The sequence below is a fragment of the Cygnus olor genome, chromosome 9, assembly GCF_009769625.2.
Source record: "Cygnus olor isolate bCygOlo1 chromosome 9, bCygOlo1.pri.v2, whole genome shotgun sequence".
Classification (NCBI taxonomy): domain Eukaryota; kingdom Metazoa; phylum Chordata; class Aves; order Anseriformes; family Anatidae; genus Cygnus; species Cygnus olor.
Genome location: NC_049177.1, coordinates 9,667,631 through 9,687,500, shown reverse-complemented (window position 1 = coordinate 9,687,500; position 19,870 = coordinate 9,667,631). Strand labels below are relative to the sequence as shown.

General features: G+C 41.9%; 1 protein-coding gene across 8 annotated transcripts in view; it reads right to left on the bottom strand.

Moving 5' to 3' along the window:
* STAG1 (stromal antigen 1) overlaps positions 1–19,870 on the bottom strand; it is a 183,452-nt gene that overhangs the window by 163,022 nt on the left and 560 nt on the right. For 4 of the 8 annotated variants that reach the window (XM_040566481.1, XM_040566482.1, XM_040566480.1 and 1 more), the window contains exon 1: positions 71–7,811. The exons of 2 other annotated variants lie outside the window; for them this stretch is intronic. The gene's annotated coding sequence lies outside the window, so the exon portion shown is untranslated. Of the gene's footprint in view, positions 1–70; positions 7,812–7,839; positions 19,714–19,870 lie in introns of those variants that run through there. 2 more of the 8 variants (XM_040566485.1, XM_040566486.1) reach the window with 1 other exon arrangement.

Genomic DNA, 19,870 nt, shown 5'->3' with positions numbered 1-19,870 from the left:
TGCGTTGCCATCCTGACTCATTTGAGTTCTCTTTTTAGTGTTTGTCCAACTGAGACTTCTGTGTACTTACGCTTTCCTTGTATTTGTCTTTTCCAGCAGTTTCATAAGCAGTGGAAACAACGACGCCTGGTTCTCAACAGATTGCTGTCCTATAGCTCTGCACGAATTCTAGTGAGGGTGCACGAAATAATTTAGATCCTGCTGCTGCTTTTATTTAGGGGCAGCGGGTAGGAGAGGGATAGGAAAGGGAGATTAATATTAACAAAGTAACTCTAGCCAGCTATCTACCCCTCACGAAAACCACAGGAATTTCTCTTTCCTCGCCTCACCCCTTCAAATTTCAATCAGAATTGGCCACTGTGTTCAAAAGATGCACGCAGCAACTCAATATTTTCATACATTAACATACCACGTGATGCCTTACCATAAAAATCTGAACCCTGCCCTATTTCAAAATAACTCAAGACCAAAAATTAACAGTATAAAAAGCAACCTGAACAGCAATGCTTCTTGTCCTGCTCCTGTAACAGCCCTCCCAACGCCCCTCTGCTTGTCTGTCTGTCCCTGGTTGCACACCATGCTGTTCTGACAAGGACATTAGTGCCTGACACAGTTGCAAAGCCTCACTGCCTTAGAAAACCAAACCAAGCAGCATGAATCTTCCAAACAGGACATCAAACTGCCTATATGGATATATAAATCACATAGACCAAGAAAAGCCAAGAAATTCCCCAGAAAACAACAGGCAAAAATCTTGTTTTTCCATCCAAGCAGCATATTATTCACCAAAAATCTCCAGGCTCCATTGCTACTTTAAAAGCGTTTGGAATACACATGGATGATTAGATGTGTGCTGAAGAGTTATTTTAAAGGATTGATTGCTCCGTGCACGAACTAATGGATGATCCTTACTTCAAATGCTTGTTTCACTATCTCCCAGATTTCAACACGGGTCAAAAAGAAACAATTTCAAATATCCCAGAGCTTTAGTAGCACAGGATTTAGTGCTTATCACTCTACCCTTCTGAGTTATTAGCCTTTTTATTTTTAGTAGAGGAGAGGAAGGGCTCAAAAACAAGCAAAAGGAGATACTACAAACAATTGTTTCCAGTTGACAAGCATTTTTTTTTCCTGTAACCGTACTACCTTACAACCTCAAGAAAAGTTATGAGGTTATATGTTATGAAACAAGATATGATAACTCTTCAAGAAGTTTAAGACCAAAAAGCACTTCACTACCTCAGCTGGTATCAATTCAAAATCTACCTGATAAATCTAAAGACTACTGCAAACACAGCTAATATCCATGAAAACCAGAGATATTTTTTTCATCTTTTTACCTAGCAAACTGTACCTAGGAATGTCTAACCCCACAAAACTACACTCCCTGAATAGGGGACAGTTAGGAAGTTACAATAAATCTCTCAGTGAGTGTCTTATAATAGAAAAATAAGAAATTGCTATGATAAATGCAGTTGTTCCTCCCAGAGAGATTTTAAACCAACTCCTTTCTATTTTCCAGTACTCAAGAGATGACATCCCTTAAAAGCAAATGCCTGGACTTTCCACAAGAAAAGCACAGCTCAACATCTTAGGTTTAAAGAGACTCCCCTTTGCCCAGGCAAGTACCAAGAACCTAGGACAGATCCGTATGCAGAGAACACCCCACTCTATTCTACTTCAGCCACAGTAACACAGCCATACTTAACTTCAGTCATTCTCCCAGCTGACCTTCTGTAACCAGGACGTTTAGAATTGTTTTGCTGTGTAAATAAACTTTGAATGGTAAGTGGCTTTTATGAACCTAGAAAATAATCTCAGAGAAAAGGAAGCTGTTTATGACTTCCTCGATAAGCACTTGTAAAGCACTGGTATGAACAGAGAACATCGATGAACGCAGTCAACGAACAACTGTAAGGATGCGGGATGAGAGGCAGCCTCCTGGTCCAGTACAAGTTGTTTCTGTCTCCCAAATAAGCCAAAAGCACAATCACTTCCAGAGGAAAAATTTCCATTTTTAAAGATATTTTTTTTTTTTTTTACATATTAATATTCACATTCTATCTGAATCTGAGTCTATTCTGAGAAATCTTGAAGTATCCTATTGATTGCATTCCTCCTAAGAGAAACACTAAAGATCACATCAATGCAATCATATATACAAAAAAAGTGCTCTAAGAGTACTGGTACTATTTTGTGAGGAATTTGAGTAGTTAAGGTAACAACCATGCACTTACACACCTACATGTAACAAGAAAAAGCCCTTATTTTTCAGAAATACTTCAAGGAAGATGCAGTGAGTATAAACTTCAGAGTAACTGAAAGCAAATGAAAACATTTCCAGAATTATCTGTTCAATGACAAAACAGCAATTTTCCTGCTTTGGGTTTCAACAGGAGGGAATGGGCATGCTCAAACTCCATTTAGGAAATGTACCCAACTTTAACAGTGAGCTAGAACAGCTCAGATCTTGACAGAAAACTTCAATTACTTCTCATTATTGGCAAAAGGTAACAGTGATTGTACCAAATACTCAGCTAAACTTAGCTACTGTAATATGCCTTGGTCTTACCCTTCAAACTTGGTTGCCCATGTACGTCTCTACTGCGGCAGCCCAAATTCTGAATGGTGTAAGCATGCGCTTGCTATACACAGAGTGTCCTCAATTTAGCAGAAAAGGGCCCATCCCAGTAAGAAGTAAATGAAAAATCCTGATTATGATCAATGGAATAGTGGAAAGCAGTTAAGAAGCAGCTGGTGACAAACCTGAAAGGCCCTGTTCTACTTAACCTACCACCACACAAAAGACAAATAACTGCCTTACTGCAAGGAATGAGAGAGAGTAGGTGGCTCAAAACCACAGGTATAAATCATTTTTGGAGAAATATCTTTCCAGGTGACATGATGCAACTCAATACTCAAAATAACCCGCTACAGGTTCTGATGAACTTTTGAAGAAATTTGTGCAACTAGGGAATTTTTTGCCAAAGTGATTTCCTTATTTCCCTGTAGCTCCTTGGCTACTGCTGGAGCTTACCCGAAGGTTTGTGGGTTGATCTGAAGAGGAGGCAGCTTGGAACTTCTCCTGCTGCTTTGCTGAGCAGGTCCAGGCACCAGAGGCACACCGGGAGTCAGCACCATACAAACACTGAGCTTCTCTTCGTTTCCTTCTGGGAGCTGCCACTATACAAGCAGTAGTAACCTGACAGCTATAGCAAGGACAGCTTGAGAACAAGGTGCCAAAAAGCTTTCATCAGCTAAAAACGAGGAAGCTGCTTGATTAGGCAGAAAAGCGTAATTTTTATTTCAACTGTGATCTCAGCAGCTCTAAAATAGAAAAATCTCAGAAGATACAGAGCAGACAAAAAAATCTAGTTTCTTATCCCGTATCAACTCAAGTATAAAATTAGATAAACATGCCAAGGACTATCTTCTCCAGTTTTAGCAAGGACATGGGAATATCACAAATTATACCACATATGAGAAGAGAATTGTCTAGCTTCATGTTTCACAGCTATTTAACTGAATCCAACAGAGACTATAACAAGAATTTCAAAGCAGATTCTCCTTTTACACTTACCCTCATGGGCTGCAGCAGGATTTTTCCTCGCTCAACTTTAATAGATTTTATAAATTAAAATAGCATCCTTAATTAATGCTTAGAGCTTTTATAAACTTTCAATATTCAAATTTTATTGCAGCCATTTTAACACCCTTAATTGGTTCATTCAAAATTTTTATGCGAAGTACTCTAAATTGGAGTATGCCACCACTGCAGAGTTCTCTAATACTAAAAGAGCTTTTTAATACTGCAGATGAGACAGGTTCTCTCCCCCATTTAATGTGGTTGAGCTCACCTCCCTGCTTCATGATACAGTTCTTGTTCAACACCACCCAATTTGCTTGAGGCCATTTTCATCATTAATTACATACTTCACATCTAGTACCGCCCTAATCGATTCTGAGTCCATGACTGGGAGGAAAGGTAATAAAGTACACCTTTCATTCTTTAACTCAGCAGAGCCTTTTCTACCATTATTACAGTATTCTTCCCTTATGTCATACCTTGCCTGCTAAATAATGTTTTTCAGTATGGATATGCTTCTTTAACAGGCCTTTATAAAACCTCTAGCAAAACATGTTACCAACTTAACCAAAGCCTCCAGACATGTCCAAACCAGAACATGTGCGCTAGAACTGCCCGGCGGCCTTCTCATGCCTGGCTGGAAGAGGCAACAAGAGAGAAACGGGTGCTTCAGAAGCTGTGCAACTCTAGAGCAATTTCCATTAGCGATTTTTAGGTTCATCAAAAGTGTTCCTAAGTCTGATCTTAATATCGCTAAAGACAGAAAATGGAACAAATTACCTTTCTGAATGAACCCCCATAGGTTTCTTGCTCTTTTCCAAGAACTCTGGAATCACTTCTGTGTTTCCATTCTTCCAGGAAGACATCTGTCTTACCTGCAGCGTGAAACCTGGACATTTTTGTATGCCAAAAGCAAGTGTTCAGTGTTCTAAAATACGTATGTTGAAAATAGCACACCCTTCCTAAGGATTAAGGACTCCTGAACGTAGAACTCCCACAGAACATAAAGTTAACTGCCCATTTGATACGTTTAGGAAAAAAAATTAAAAATACATCTACTAGGTTTTACTGCATTTGAGCTTTCTTCCTATGCCTTTTTTTTTTTCCTTCTGATATCTATACAAGAGAAAGAGGTCTGAAATTCATTTCTAAAGCCTTTTATTTTTGCAGGCAACATTCAAAAATAGCATTAGGACGTAGCCTTGTAGGCAGGAGTATCATCAACAGGTCTGACACGATATGCAATTGTAGTACACCTGGTGTCTTCAATGGTGTAAACTAAAATTTTAGATCTGACAGCATTTTATTAAGTTGGCTCATTTCATTAATACACATAACTAGTTTTCTTACAGGTTTTGTGCTACAAGTCGATGACATATCTGGCACACAACCCTGGTCTAAAATAGATTCAGTTCTCCATCCCCTACAGGGCTGCAACTGAAGTCTTCTACCTGTGTTGGGTCACAGGAACAGCCAAACCTCACAGCGCCACAACTCATACCGTACCAACTAACAATTAGATGACTGGTCAGGAAAAAAGGATGCTACTATTAGAAACTTTATATGCTTTTCTAGCACATTCACCAGTTCACATTAAAGCAATGTGATTAGATTGCTACTCTGCTGTATTAAGACTGAACTCACTTCTTTGCCTGCAGAAGGCACAGGCAGTCACCACAGAAACATCAATTGACCAAAGATTAGCATTTTCAAAGGCTTGTTTCAGTGCAATCGAACTTGCGGTTACTGCAGCTTTTGAAGAAAAATCTGTTTTAATGCCAACCATCTGAACAATGCTAGCGAAGTCCAACAATGCAAAGCACCCCCAACACAAATCTTCCTTTGCAGACAGAATTCAGGGAACTCTTCAACGCTTTAGTCCCCATGTTTCACTCAAATTAATTGCTTGTCATAGCTATCTTCCAGTTTCAGATATACTGGAAAGATTAAGAGAAAGCAAAATAAGCCAGTTTTTAGTAATGTCAAAATTTCCCATACTGAAGCTAAAAACATCTCACCAGCATTGAGAGTAAAGCTAAGAAATTCCTGTATTCTAAAGCTTTAGAGGTTTCATTACCCATAGCTACAAAAACCTCTTCCACTGGTTTGCATTTATTCTGCGAAGGAGAGAGCACTGATTCTTTAAAACCAGTGAGCAGAAATGGAACAGTTAACGTTGCTGAAGAGGAGCATCCCTGTTTTCTTTGAAGGCAGAAGACACTTCCTGAACATGAAAATGCAATTTGGCAGACACACTTGAAAAAAGGTTGTCATTTTAAGTAGCTATTGACCTTACTCAAACACCAGGAGAATGATCTAGGAGAAACAGATTATCAGATTAATTGCCAAAGGAAAAAAGAAGAAAACTGAATGAGACTAATTCACTGGAAAAATTGGAACCTGAACACATTTTACAGTAATTTATTTATTTTTTTTAACAAGGAGGTAAATAAATACAACAAAGGAGGTAAGGTATTTATCTTTTTTACTAGGAGGCAAATAAATAAACAAAACTTCTTTTTATTCAAATGGGAATATGTAAAAGGATGTTTATTATTGCCTGTTCCCTAACACAACATTTAATTTTTTATCTACATGCAAAGTCTCGGACTGATGATGACTTGGCTAAAGTTAGACTGCCCTAGAGGGAGATAGAAGAGAAAATAAGTATAGTAAATTTTGGCCTGCAGGTATAAAATAGTTTCCTGAAATCCACAAACTACAGTCATTACAAGGTAATATCAAAATCAGCATTTAAAGTCTGTGATCTCTTTTCTGAGCAGAGTCTGTGTGTCTTTGTCAAACAACCCCACTCCAAGTTATGGGGGAAAATGAATCCCTCATGTCAAAGAAATTCATGCTGTTAGTAGGCAACGTAAGGGCAAATCAGTTTGTTGGCTAGCTGGTGAGACTCTCACTCCTAACACCGAAGCATCCAGTTCTTTGCTGTCAAAGGCAAGAAATCCTGATTCAAGCTGCTGTACCCCATATGCAGTCTTTTAGCTTCTGCTTCCAACTGGCTCTTGTTCCACTCTATTCCAGCTTTTCTTTTTCTTAATATCTTACTTTGTTTTAGATAAAGAAGAGTTACAAGTTAGTGAAATTAATGACATGAACAAAAGGTTGGTTTGTTTGTTTTGTGCTTTAGAACTAAACAAAATCCTAGCAATTCTCTTTGACTGAGTGTTCATATACAGCCACTGCGGAAAACTCCTTGACTGCTATGGAGGAGCAGGAAACGGGTTTGGAACGTGAACAAGGAACAGAGTCTTCAAAACCTTACTTAGTCTGAACAGAGCAGAACAGAAACTGGCAGAATTGTGAAAATCATGAAACCAGAGCAAAGGCGGCAGTGAGACTGAATGGATTTTGAAGTAAACATGTAGAGCTCAGGCACCTCACACGCATCCAACGCCACTCTCTCAAGGAATTGGAAAGCAGCTGACTTTGGTTGGACATGGATATTTGAGAACTCTTAGAAGTGAAGGTGGATGAGATTGACCTTCTCAGAGGTTCTTCCTGTAATCTATGAAAAGGGGCAATACATCAGCAAGGTAAGTGATATAATCATGGGTGCTACAAGGTGGTACGTTTGAAGAATAAAGTACTGACAGTCTCCCAGTCACATCAATAGGGAAGAAATCCATATTCACAGAAAACTAACCAGGTGAGTTGAGAAACCATTTGTTTGAGAAACCATCTGCACTATACTCTGTTACACCCAGTAAAATGCTTAATTACAGAACAAAGCAGGCTCCATTATGTAGACAGCCACAGTAAGAATGTGGTTGCTACAGAAGTACAGGAGCAAAGTGCCTGCTCCTTTTCTACCTCCAGACAAACCTCAGTATCACAATTATTATACATAAGACCACAAACTACTCCCTGACTTGCAGAGAGATACCTGTCTTGCTACATGCCTTTACCAACAGCCACCACCAAATAAAAAGTAGAACAAAATACAGCTAGCACTGCCAGGGAGCTGTAGTTTAGCACAAAGAGGACACGCAGGGGAAGAGGAAGCTTCTTCAATCACTGCCACCTTAGATTTTGCACCACTGAAAGACTTGTTCATCTGCTGACAAACCAAATGTTAATGAATTTCAAATTCACTCCAAGTGTTTCCAGAAAAACAGAGCCAGCGTAGTGGCTACTGACGATTCAACACACGCAGACAGCATCGTAGCAGCAAGGTGAAACAAGCAGTATCACCCGTTCTGTTAGGAGAGCTGTACAGAGCACTTGTTCCCTACCGGAGGCATGGTCTGGAACAACCCCTCAGCCCTGCCAGGCAGATGACCTTGTGCTCCAAGCAGGAGCCAAACTGCTTGTGGAGGCAGCAGCAACAAGGGTGCAAGGAACAGAGGCTCATCAGTCAAAAGTGGACACTTTGGGATGACAGGAGGGCAGCAGAGGTGATAGCAGTGATTGTCACCTAAAAAAAAAAAGAGGTGGGACAACACTAATCGAGAACAAAAATGCACCAAAAAACCCTCAGGCATGTTAATCTGTATAAAGCTACTGAATGAACAAAATTCAGTAAAGCCTATAAACCACAAGACAGTCTCATTGCAATTCTAAATTTTCATTCGGCCTCTACCGATAGTCCCAAGAAAAATGAGCTGGTAAAACACATTAACAGACAGTTTCAAAAATAATCAAAAAGGAATGAAATCTATGCCTCAAAATCATCACGCACATGATACAGAAATCAACTCAAATCTACGTCTAAACTAACTCTTTGAAGATTACATGCTGACAGGATACAAATACTGTTATTTGAAGAAGCTGGGATCCAAACAGTTATTTAATAAATGTTGCAAATTAAATGATAATTAAAAGATTAGTCGCAAGGCCCAAAACATACCTCTTGGTACAAAAGTATACCTACAGCCTGAAAGAAACCAAAGTTGCAAATACAGTCAGTGCTGGAAGATAGTTGTTGACTGGGCAAGTTTTAGAGGAAAACTAAAAACCAGAAATTACATTCACATTAAACGTATCACTTTTACACTTTTTTGGCATACATTTTCTTACTTTCTCTTCTTTTCCTGCTAAAGCTGCTATTATACTTTTACCACAAAAAAGTAAATCCTCTTTCTGTATTGTCAGAGGTAGTCATAAGGATTTGTACCACTTTATAGTAACAAAAAACAGCATTTGAAATCAAAGGATGTAGAGAAACCAATGTTCCATGTACGCTTTCAACAGCTTAACATTGAACATACAGGGCAGCCTCTTTCTTCACTATTCTTCATGAATATTGAAGACTGCAGCTAATCAAATGACAACAGACAACTGCATCAGGCAACAGCATCAAAAAGGCAAGTCCTAATGCTCTAGACAAGAACAAGGAAGAAAGCCACAGCTCCTGTTTGATCAAACACATCAGCCAAGAAGCCAAGAAATCACTTATATTGTACATCTTGCTAACCACAAAGGGGAAGCTGCTTCCGCAGAGGGGCAAACACCCATTTGTTTTGGTGACAATTGTTTTCCATGCCGGTTCCCACCCTGCCTTTCACTCCTCCATTTGGGAGGAGGATGAATATGCCCTTCTGAGTGACAGAAACCAACGGTGAACCCAGACATGCAGCCAAGTACAGGCTAATGCAGAACCTTAAACTTGGATTGCTTGCAAAGCCTTACACCGAACGGTGAACAAAAGGAAAACAACTGAACAACAGAGCCCTGTGCAGAACACTTCAAAAATAAATAAGCGGAGAGCAATCCACCTAGCACTAGCGAGTCTTCAGCGTTAAAGCAGGATGCCCTGTTTGGGATTCCAGTCTTCAAGATAGGAACCGACAGGGGAGAGTCTACAAAGCAGTGAGTTGGATCAGAAGACAAGGAAACAAGATCTGCGAGGAAACACTGGAGAACTGGAAATTAAAGGCATGCAACCAGTATTAGAGAACAGATCAAGGGAAAAATGACAGCTCAAATACATCCAGGTACATCAGAAATAGCTGGACATGAGAAAGTAGAAAGCAACGCTTCCTGCAAAGGTTGTCAGTTAAACCTTAAGAAAACATCAAGCAGCAAGAACATAAAGCACTGGAATAAGCTGCTTAAGAAACGCAGTGGCATTCCCAGCAATTAAGAGATTAGACAAGCATCTGTCAAGAATATTGTAAGTGATCTTCCCCCAAGACAGAGCAAAGGATTAACTCCAGGTCCTTCTTCATCCTTTTTTGTTGTTGTTGTTGCTCGGTATTCTTCCAGGAATGAAGAAAGCCCAGACAGAACCACAAAAGTGAAAGTAAATAAATAACCACTCTAGTGCGACTCCTTCCTACAGTAAAAGCACGACTGGATAGAGATCTCAGGACACTACACTTCTGACATCCCTTTGTAGCTGTAAGCGCAACATAAACTTGGATTTAGAGTTTTGTGGCTAGGGATTCCAGCAATGAACAAAAAAAGTAAAAATATTAAGGATAACTAGACATAAACACAGTTTAATAGTCTCCCCAAGACCAGTTCTTTCATTAGATAAAACTGCAAAGGTAAAAAAAAAAATCTTTATAGAATATATTCTCACATTAGAACATGCCTGTTAGAGGATGAAGTCATCTGTGTGATAAACATTTTGCAATTTTACAAAAACAAATCAAGGCTTCTAAAGGAAAATAATTGCAAGACAAAACAATAGCATATGTCTACTTGCAAGCAAGTTGCTAGAAGGCTGCAAAACCACTGTTAAACTATTAACCAATTCAACATTTTGGGCAGTGGTCTTCGAGGAAATATACTGCAAGGATTAATCTGTGTTGGCAATACAGGAAAATTCTTCTGAGATGGAGTAAGGCAAAAAGGTTGTAAAGAACAGAATATGGAGAGGGCAGAGGCATCTCCATCTTTTTGCCATGACAAATAATCAGGATATTTAGAATTAAGAGAAAAAAATAGTATCAGAGTCACTGGGTTTCACTAGTGAGAGCCCAGCTGGCCACGATATTCATACAACAAAGTCACCAAACTGCTCCCCAGTAGATTGATGTCTTGCCTGGGTGTAACATTCATCACAGCAAAATTGAGAAGTTCTATACGTGAACACTTCTGCTCACCTTTGAAGGGCACTTTGAAGCACTAACAATTTTGACCTTGTAAAGGTTAAAAGCAGATTAGGTTGTTCTTTTCCTTCTCATTCCACTATAATGTTATAAGCTGCCCAAGCACTAAAACCTCCTGCTCGTTTTTACTAATTTTCCCATGCTGGTGTCAATTTAAGTTGCTCTGGAAGATTTCAGCCAAAACAAATGTTCTCTCCTAAACAAAGTTAGGAAAAACATTTGTTCATTATTTGAGTTCTCGGTAACTTTTCATGCTTTGGAAGAAACGTGAACACAGCACAGAAGATACACGACTGGCAAGATCTGCCTTTTAGCAACCTTATGACAGCAGACAAAGAATTCAAAGCCTGGTTTTCAAACCCTGGAAGTTATGCTTAAGATAGCATGGTGTTCGGGGGAATGGCCTGTGTTTACACAGTAGCAGACTGATGTCCGTCAAACTCCCGTCGGTGACAAAGCTGGAAGGATACAGTGCAGGTTACTCTCAACGAGGCATATGCAATCTGTTCCTTATGTGAAATCTGCTGAGTGCAGATCTACTCCAAAGAACGTATCTTATAGCCTCTACTAAGCTACCATTTACTATTTTCCAGATGCTTATACACTGGTTACTACAGATTTTTTTTATTTTTTTTTTGAAGTACCAACTTGCAGCTATCCCACTAAAGCCACAGAAAGGTCAGTTACAGGTTTTTACTCTGAAGCAGGAGAACTCGGCAGTATTTTCCCACTGAAATACTTAAGGGGAAAAAAAAGCATACTTACCATGGCCACAAAATTTCCTTTATCTCATATTCAGGAATTAATTTCAATATTTTTTTGTTGGAATATAAAAAAAACATTCAGTTTGCAGCTAAAAGCCTAATACAGGAATTTCCAGTCTGAACGGTTCATTTGTCAGAAGCATATATTGCTGGAAACGAGATCTGAAGAACTGCCTAACAATACCCATCCCAACCACAGGCATGCTCATCTGAGCCATCTATAACAATGCAATAACCGAAGTTCCCCTTTAGAATTAAAAACAACAACAACAACCACCAGCAGCTATGTCCCTAACTGCCTGAACCTACATCTAAGAAAAACATAAACAAGGTCATTCTTTGTGTCTACAAGTTTTGGTCTTTGTTGCTGTAAAAAAAATAATAAAGGGAAGGTTAGCAAAAGAAAGATGATGTTCAGATCATTTCTAATCTTCTACCAGTATCTTTTTCCCCTTCTTCACCACAGCTTTTTGTCTTCTCAATGTAAACCTCCATTTCAGGGAACTCTGCCAGTAACTTCAGCCACGGGAGCTTGCAGGAAGAACAGAATGGTTCTTAAACTAACCTGAGACACATTCTTCTTTTGAGTCATCTCTGAAAGAGCCTGACATGCAAGGGATATTAGCAATAGCTTGAACAGAGATTAAAAAGGATAACTTTTTTTCTTGAAACACAGCCGGAGCTGTAGTTACTGTGCACAGTACTTCCTTTACTAGCAGCCAGAGGCATGCAATGGGAACAATTTGGTCCGTTTATCCCTGTCACTCTATTTGGTCCAAAAGGAGCTCACAGTACAATTATTTCTTCTAGCTAGCCACAAGTCAACATTTTTGTATATTCCCATGTTCTTCAATCACGCGTTTGTTCAACTGTATATCCCATAAGCTTTTCCCCGCATCCTGCTCACCCCTGCCAGTAGCAGGGAACCTGCACATGCATTCAAATTTCAAACAGTCTAAGTAAAACCAGGCGTGCTTTGCGACAGCAATGGCACTACTCGCATTCACCGGTCCTGTAGCTGCAGAGATCAGAACCGGGGAACTACAAATCAGTTCCGATTGTCCCCCGCACTCAATGCTTTTTGTGATTACCCTCACAGAAAGTCATTATCTTTTGCCACAAGCTTGAATACAAACACGACTTACAAAGGAGCAACACGTTGCCTTCAGGACAAAGGCAGATACAATAGTTAAACTCTAGATGTGGGTGTTATCAAAGCATGACTTTAGGTCAAGGAAGTTGTTTGAGGGAGATGCAACAAAGGAGCTGACTGACAAAAAAATTTACGAGCAAGTCAGATCTGAAACGGTTATTCTTAGCTGCTTATTTCACAATAAAATCAACTACATCAGTGGCATAACCTAGCAGTGCTTCACAATTTACTACAGAAGATACAGGTGGCGTATCCTGGCATTGCACCGGCAGAGACTGCAAGTTCTGCACAAAGGCTATGGACAATGGTGAACAACAACATTCTTGCAAAAGCTCCGGTGATCCTCGTGGGTGAAGTCCTGGCAGAAGTCTCGGAAAATATTCTGAAGGATTTGAGCAGGATACAATTTCGAGTTTTAGCAGTTTCATAACAATTCATTTGCCTAGAGAAAACAAAGTGTCTAGGAATTAAGGGCAGCTACAATGGCCAGCCATCTGTTTTAAGTGTGACTTTTTGCTTCCCTTGGTTCTTACTTCTCTCGCTAATATCCTTTTCTTTTCCCTCTGAACTTTCTACCTGGACACTGACACACAAGCAGTAACAAGAAATCAGAAAAGTAAGGCGTACCAATGAGAAAAGTTTGTTTTACCAGCTTTAATGGCTACAACATTAACAAACATTTCAACCCCAAGACAAGAGGTTCACAATTCAACAGTCACCTCGGGCGCTAAGATTTGCGTACAAGAACCACCCACGAGTACTTTCATTCCACAATGCCAATGCTCTGCAGTTAAACACAGCAACAGAAACGTGTAAAATCTTTCCTTTGCAAACACAGCTTGTTCTGGTTTCTTTGGGGAAGAAAAATAAGTATTACAGTACGATCTTGAAGCACACATGTCAAAAAAAAAAAAAGCCAGAAGCAGGGCATTTCGTTTCCATTCCTTTTCTGAGAGCACCAGTAACATAGGTTACACCTCAAATTTGACTAACTGTTGCCTGCGTTCTCCCACTCAATGCAACAGAGCGCAGGTCTTCAAGTCATTGGACAGGCTGCGGGAACAGAGTCCCTCCTTCCGTTCCACTCAGGCAGTTCCGCTTGTTCCACTTCAACAAGGAGGATACTCGATGGGACCTGCCTGCACGTTCTCACTGTCATCCAACCTACCGTCCTTCCGTCTGCCAAACGGGCAGCACTGCCATAATTCAGATTGGCCATTTTAAGTGAAACACAGTACTCAACATCTCTTCCTCTTGAGGTTCTCAATGCACCCAGCATCTTGCACAAAAGGGTAACAATTAGTATCCAAAAATTACCTAAAACACATTTTGAGACAAAGAAAATTTCAGCTCAGTGTTAACCACTTTGGCAGAAAACACTGGTCCAAATGGAGCTTACAGCAACGATACATATTAAAAATATTTTTTAAAAATGTCCACGAGTGGGAAAGGCAGGAGATGCATGCAAACCTACAGAAATTACACCATTTCTTCTGACCCTTTTTAGAAGGATGAGGAAGGACACATCGGTGAGTTTAACTTCCATAAATGCAAGCAGAACAATCAGCTAGAGCTAAAATAGAAAGAGCCTCAAAGAGCTAAAGAAAGACACCTGGAACTGTGGAATAGAAAGGAGACGAAGAACAACAAACCGTGATCTGTACCTAAAAGGGCAGAGGATCAGAAACGTCAGTCTTTCAGAGAAGTCCTTCAAAAGACTTGGTAGATATCCTTACCATTTTGATCTTCACTCAGACTTTCATTCTCCGAGCATTATATACAGCAAAACACACGTCAAAGACAGCTGAGAAGAGTCTGGAAGCAGTCAAAAGCAGGCAGACTTCAGCTCCATCAGTGAGGAGGTTCTGACAGCAACTCGCACACCCTGTACTATATTGTTTTGTTGTATGTTATTTTACAGTATCACCACAACTGTGAATTTGAACTTGTGAAAACTTTGTTTCCTACAGAAACAGGCCTACACAAACGCATTCTGTGTGCGTACCCTTCGCTCTTTCTGTTTTCTCCTCTAATTCCCGCTATCCCTAATTTTCAACCTCTGGACCAATTTCTGCTACATTCAGCAAGATCACATGATCGGAGACCAAAGAAGCCATGTAATGAAGACTCAAAAGAAAACAGCCTTCAAAAATTCTGCTGCCTGAAGCGGTGCTTACTCTTGGGCACAGTTTATAATTGTGTCCTCTCCCACCTAACACTTTGTGATGCCACAGTCCAGAGAGCCTCACAGACCAGCTAGTAGAAGCTATTCTAGAGACTAAACCAGTAGACAGCAAAATAAATGACAGCATTTAAAAGGACAAATCAACCCCACTTTCATACAGCAAAGTCAAGTTTCACAAACCTCCAAGAGTTCTCTAAAAAGATCTCCCTTACCCACATACCTATAGACTCTTCTGGATAAAGCCTGCTTTAATTTCTAAGATACATGTTAAGGCTCTTCACGAAAGGCTCCTAAAGAAACTAAACTGCTGTGGCAATAAAAGGCCTTGCATGGATACGTTATCTGGTGAAGAGACGGGAAACAGAGCAACAAATGGTTATCTCTAAAACAGACTAACCTACCAGTAAAGTGACACAGGTGTACGAGCTGGAGCCCACGCTTTAAGGCATTCTCACATCTGGAAACACACTGAGTCCATCTGAATCTCCCACCCGAAAACGGGATGAGTTTTGGGGAAAATGGTTCTGGGGATTTAAAACACTATTGCCACTGACTCTGCATCACCTCTAGCAACACCTTGCACTGATCTGATTCAATTCGTTCACCCGGCAGAGAACCGCCCCTCCCAAGCAGATGGCTGTGGCCAGGTGGTGAACCCAACCAGCTCCACGAAGGCCGGGACCAGCAACAGCAGCAACGAGCACAAAGGAAAGGGACAGGCCGTGGAGCAGATTCCCCTGTCAGCTGCGGCAGGCTGGCGGCCCAGCTCGCCCAGCTTCTGTGACTCCCGTTGTAGGAGCAAGTTCGCGCCGTCCTAGTGAGCATGTCTAAGAAGGCAGCAGTGCAAGACTGGCACATTTCTCACTTAAGATGGACTTCATTAGTCATTTGCAAAGGCAGTTGTATTTTCCACTCTTAAACACTAACACGTTGGTATCTTCCTGCTCCTATGGAATTCTAACCCTCGAAAGGGGAGGGAAAGCCTCGTCTGGGGGAGAGCGGTTCTCAGCTTGTCATCTGATTTTTCTGTTCCAAAAACCAGTAACACATGCTATCCTCTGCTATTAAAGAAGCATGCGTCCAAGATGAATTGTTTTGATTTTTTTCATTGTAGTAAATATTTGGAATTTAGAAACACTTGTGACGCACAGGTCTGTTCCTGTGCACCTCTACAAGGAAATATTTTTCCTACAAGCTGAACAATCTGTCAATGTTGTTTTCACTCAGCTAACCTGCCAATATAATACAAGTCTGCTCTGTGGAAAGTTACAGAATATAGGCTCATTTGATTTATTTATAGAATAAATGGCACTTATTCTCGTGAACTCCTGCACAGCAAGTAACACATGCTGGCTGCATGTTGCCTCACGCTGCTTTCTAGTAAAACATTACTTTTGGGAACCACCCGAAACAGCTCGCCTTTCAGCTGAGGGAGGCAAGGCTTCACAATTCAATCTCTTCCTCTTGATTCTGCAAAAAACAACGGTGGGGTGACTGGAACTCAGAACATGCTCCCACGTCAAGCTCTCCAGTCTGACACTGCTGCCAACTGTGGCTGAAAGGCCTAGCCCATCGAAATATGCCATGCAACCAACGTCTTCTCGTGTGTTTTAAGACAGACTACAAATCCATCCCGGGCAGGACGAGCATCGTAGCCATGGAACGAGAGCTTGACATGCGGCTTGGGTCTGGGCAGTGCTCTGGATCTGCACGTATACAAGCTGGGGGCCTGAATGCTCGAGGGGAAAAAAAGTTATATGTGCACCATCTGTACCAAGTACGGCATCACCCATACAGTGGACGTTTTCTTCCAAAATAAAGTGGTTCTGAGATTTGTGTAAATGAAAGCAGAATTACCAAATTCACCAAGTTTAGATTGAACTTATATTTCAGAATAGGGCACATGATATTGTTTGGGATCAGTAAAGATAACCTGACAAATCTATCGCACAAGTCATCCTGCTATTTCAAGTATACAGTTATTATTAAAAGCATTTTACAAACTTTCCTCCAGAGATGTAAATGAAAAAAACTTGTAAAATTATTAAAACCAGGAGTGCAGTTCCTTTAACATTAGCAAAAGGACCTAAATCCCTGGGTGTTCTCTCACGGACAATACACAAAGATTGTCAAGCGGTGAAACCATTACCTACATTCAGATATTCAACAGGACTTGTCAGATTGTCGGAAATGGCTACAAAGTCAGAGTTAAGGCAGAAGAAGACTGATAGAATTTCCCCTTTGCAACTCCTCCTTGGTTCCTTCAGCCAGCTGAAGGCGCTGCTTACCTTAAAATGAAAAAATAAATAAATAGGGATCTTCCCAAAAATCACACTTGCTTTTGGAAGCCTATTTTCACACTGAAAGTTGCAACATGGGGTCACAACGTTCTCTCAAGTTATTTTCTAGAGGAACAAAGAAAGGTCTTTGCATTCTGATCACATATTCAACACCCAAACCTACAAAGTGAGATCAGTTTGGAAATGCAAAACACCAAAGAATAAAGAAGAATAAAGAGCATCTAGAGGTGCCCTGAGCAGAACCAACAGAAGAATTATCTGCTGGTGAACTCACACTTTCTAAGACTTCTCCTTCCCTTCCACGAAAGAGAACTAACTCTACACCCTTCTATTTTTAGCCACCAAGAGAACACAGCTGCACTGCAAATGAGGCAGAGACGGCAACTTGCAATAGGGGAGCATGAGAGCTCCACATGATAAACAAGTGACGAGAAGAAAAACCCCAAAAGTTAAAAAATAAATCACCAAGTATCTTACAAATTCTGGTTGCCATTTCCAATCCAAGCGCCAGTATGTCAGATTTAGATGGGGTGCATCCTTATCTCAGCGCCAGACTCCAGCACCGCCTTTCGGTTTTGGCTTCAAGCACCCAAAGGCAGAGCCTTACCCAAACACTCAGCGCTTCTAGGTGCAGAGCTGGGAAAACCAAACCTCTGATGCCAGCCACCCATTCAGTAATAGCACCGCATCAAAATTCACTCTGCCATCACTGCACAACTTACACAGACGAGAAGCCAAGTTTGTTGGTTTGGGTATGCCTTGTTTACAGAACTAGTGCTTTCAAATCTTCGGCAGCGTGTTGGAGTCTTTCTTGCATTTTGCTAGAAAACAATTTACAAATGCTATGCTAAAGACATGTTCTTATCCCAGTAACAGGGCTTTTCTTAGTAAGTCATCACAATTAAGCGTTCCTCTCCCACCACATCTTTACACTCCCACAGGCTCACTTGCCTACTAAAATTATATTTAAAATGCCGATGTTGAGCCACCTCATATCACAGCAAGTCTTTGCAACAAAGGGAAACAGCAAGAAAGCAAGCTCAAGGTACATATTCTTCTTTACGCAAGCATTCTTTCAAATCAAGAATATTCACCCACCGAGTTCCTCAACATCCTGAGTAACTCATTCTGCCAATGCATCCAAATACTTAACGTTCACGAGCCTTCTTGGCTATCAAAAGGTGCGCCGCAGTTTCAGTAGACGTTACATAAAACTTGGCGCAATATGAATGGCAGGCTACAGAGATAGTAGCTTATCTCCTAAAACCTTGGAGACCTCTGTTGTAAAGCTTTGAGATGATGACTGCAGCTGCTCTCAGAACTTCCATCCACAGTATATTGCTTGTGGAAGTTTGGCCATAAACGCAGCCTCAGTGAACTTCAGCACATTTGTAAAATGTGAGGAACCATGGGACACCACAAGCTGCCAGCTGCCACGTGCTCCGGTCCTTAAGCTCAGCAGTTGCAGCAGAGGTGCTCCGAACCTCCACAGCTGGCCCTAACTGTTCATTTAGCTTCAGGAAAGTACCATTTTTCACTGCTCCCTCCTACCGCTGTAAATCCATCGGCGTGTCCATTGGCGGTGGAGACCAAGAATTTCACCGGAGCACCCTGCGTTGAGCAACTGGTAACAATTACGTCCTATCAGACCAATCGCAGCCCCAGAGTCAGCCTCTCCACCCTGCTCTCCAGCGAATCCTGCTGCGTCACCACACCACCGCTTGGACCAGCTTGCCATTTCAAAAGAAACTCGCACCCGCCACGAGAACGTTCTCGGGCTATCCACCAAAGGTGGTCACGGGAGAGCCAGAGAGAAAGGATAAATCAGCCTCCAGTGCCTCAGAAGAACTTCTTCCCATACTCAGGACACCTTTAAGCAGAAAACGTACATGTAGCCTCTTGTCCAGTGATTTCTTCAAATTGCTCGATGGATTATAATGTTGAAATACTCACTCAATGACCTCGTTATCTACAGATGAGCAAAAGCTCACTACGCAAGGCAAGAACTCCTTTGGATCTGGAAAATCTGGACTAATCCTTCACTCACACCACCCCTATCTCTGGTGTAATAACATGGGGAAGTTGGGCAAGTCTTAAGATGCCTGAATCCAGACGTTAATGTCATCCACCATACCAAACACATGAGACAACGCAGGAACAGTTGCCTTAGTTCTGTGATCTGGAGAAGGCTTTTTGTCCCTCAACAACTTAGTACAGGCTATGACCAGATTAACTCTACAGAACCAGAAGTACCACGAAATTGTGTGGAACACATCATCAATACTTATCAAGCGGCTCGATTGAGTTTAATTAGGCCCACGCTGCTAGCGGAAACTAAGTTTTTCTGACACCAACGTTAGCAGCCACGTCCCGTTAGCGTGCTCCACGGCCACGGCCGCCCTCCCACTCCCGGGAGCACAGCTCTCCCAGAAGGCCAGGCCCCCAGTCAGCGGCACCCCACGCAGCTCCGGGCGAGGCGGGGGCTGGTTTGGGGCCATCCAGCGCCTCAGGACCCCGCCGGCTCCCACACGGCTCCCGGCGCGGCTCTGACCCACGGCCACGTCTCCCAGCCCCATCACCCCGGCGGCCAGCCCGGTGCCACCGCTCCGTGACACGGCACGGGGGGGGTTCCCTCGGGGCTGGCCTCCTGTCCCCAGGGGGCCTCGTGTCCCCAGGGGCCCTCACGGGGCCTCCCTCCCGCCCGCCCGCCCCCACAACCCGGGCACGAGCACCAGCCGCTCCCGTCCCCCCCGCCCCCCCTGGACGCCAGCCAGGCGCCGTCCCGCCGCCCTCCCGCGGGCCGGGC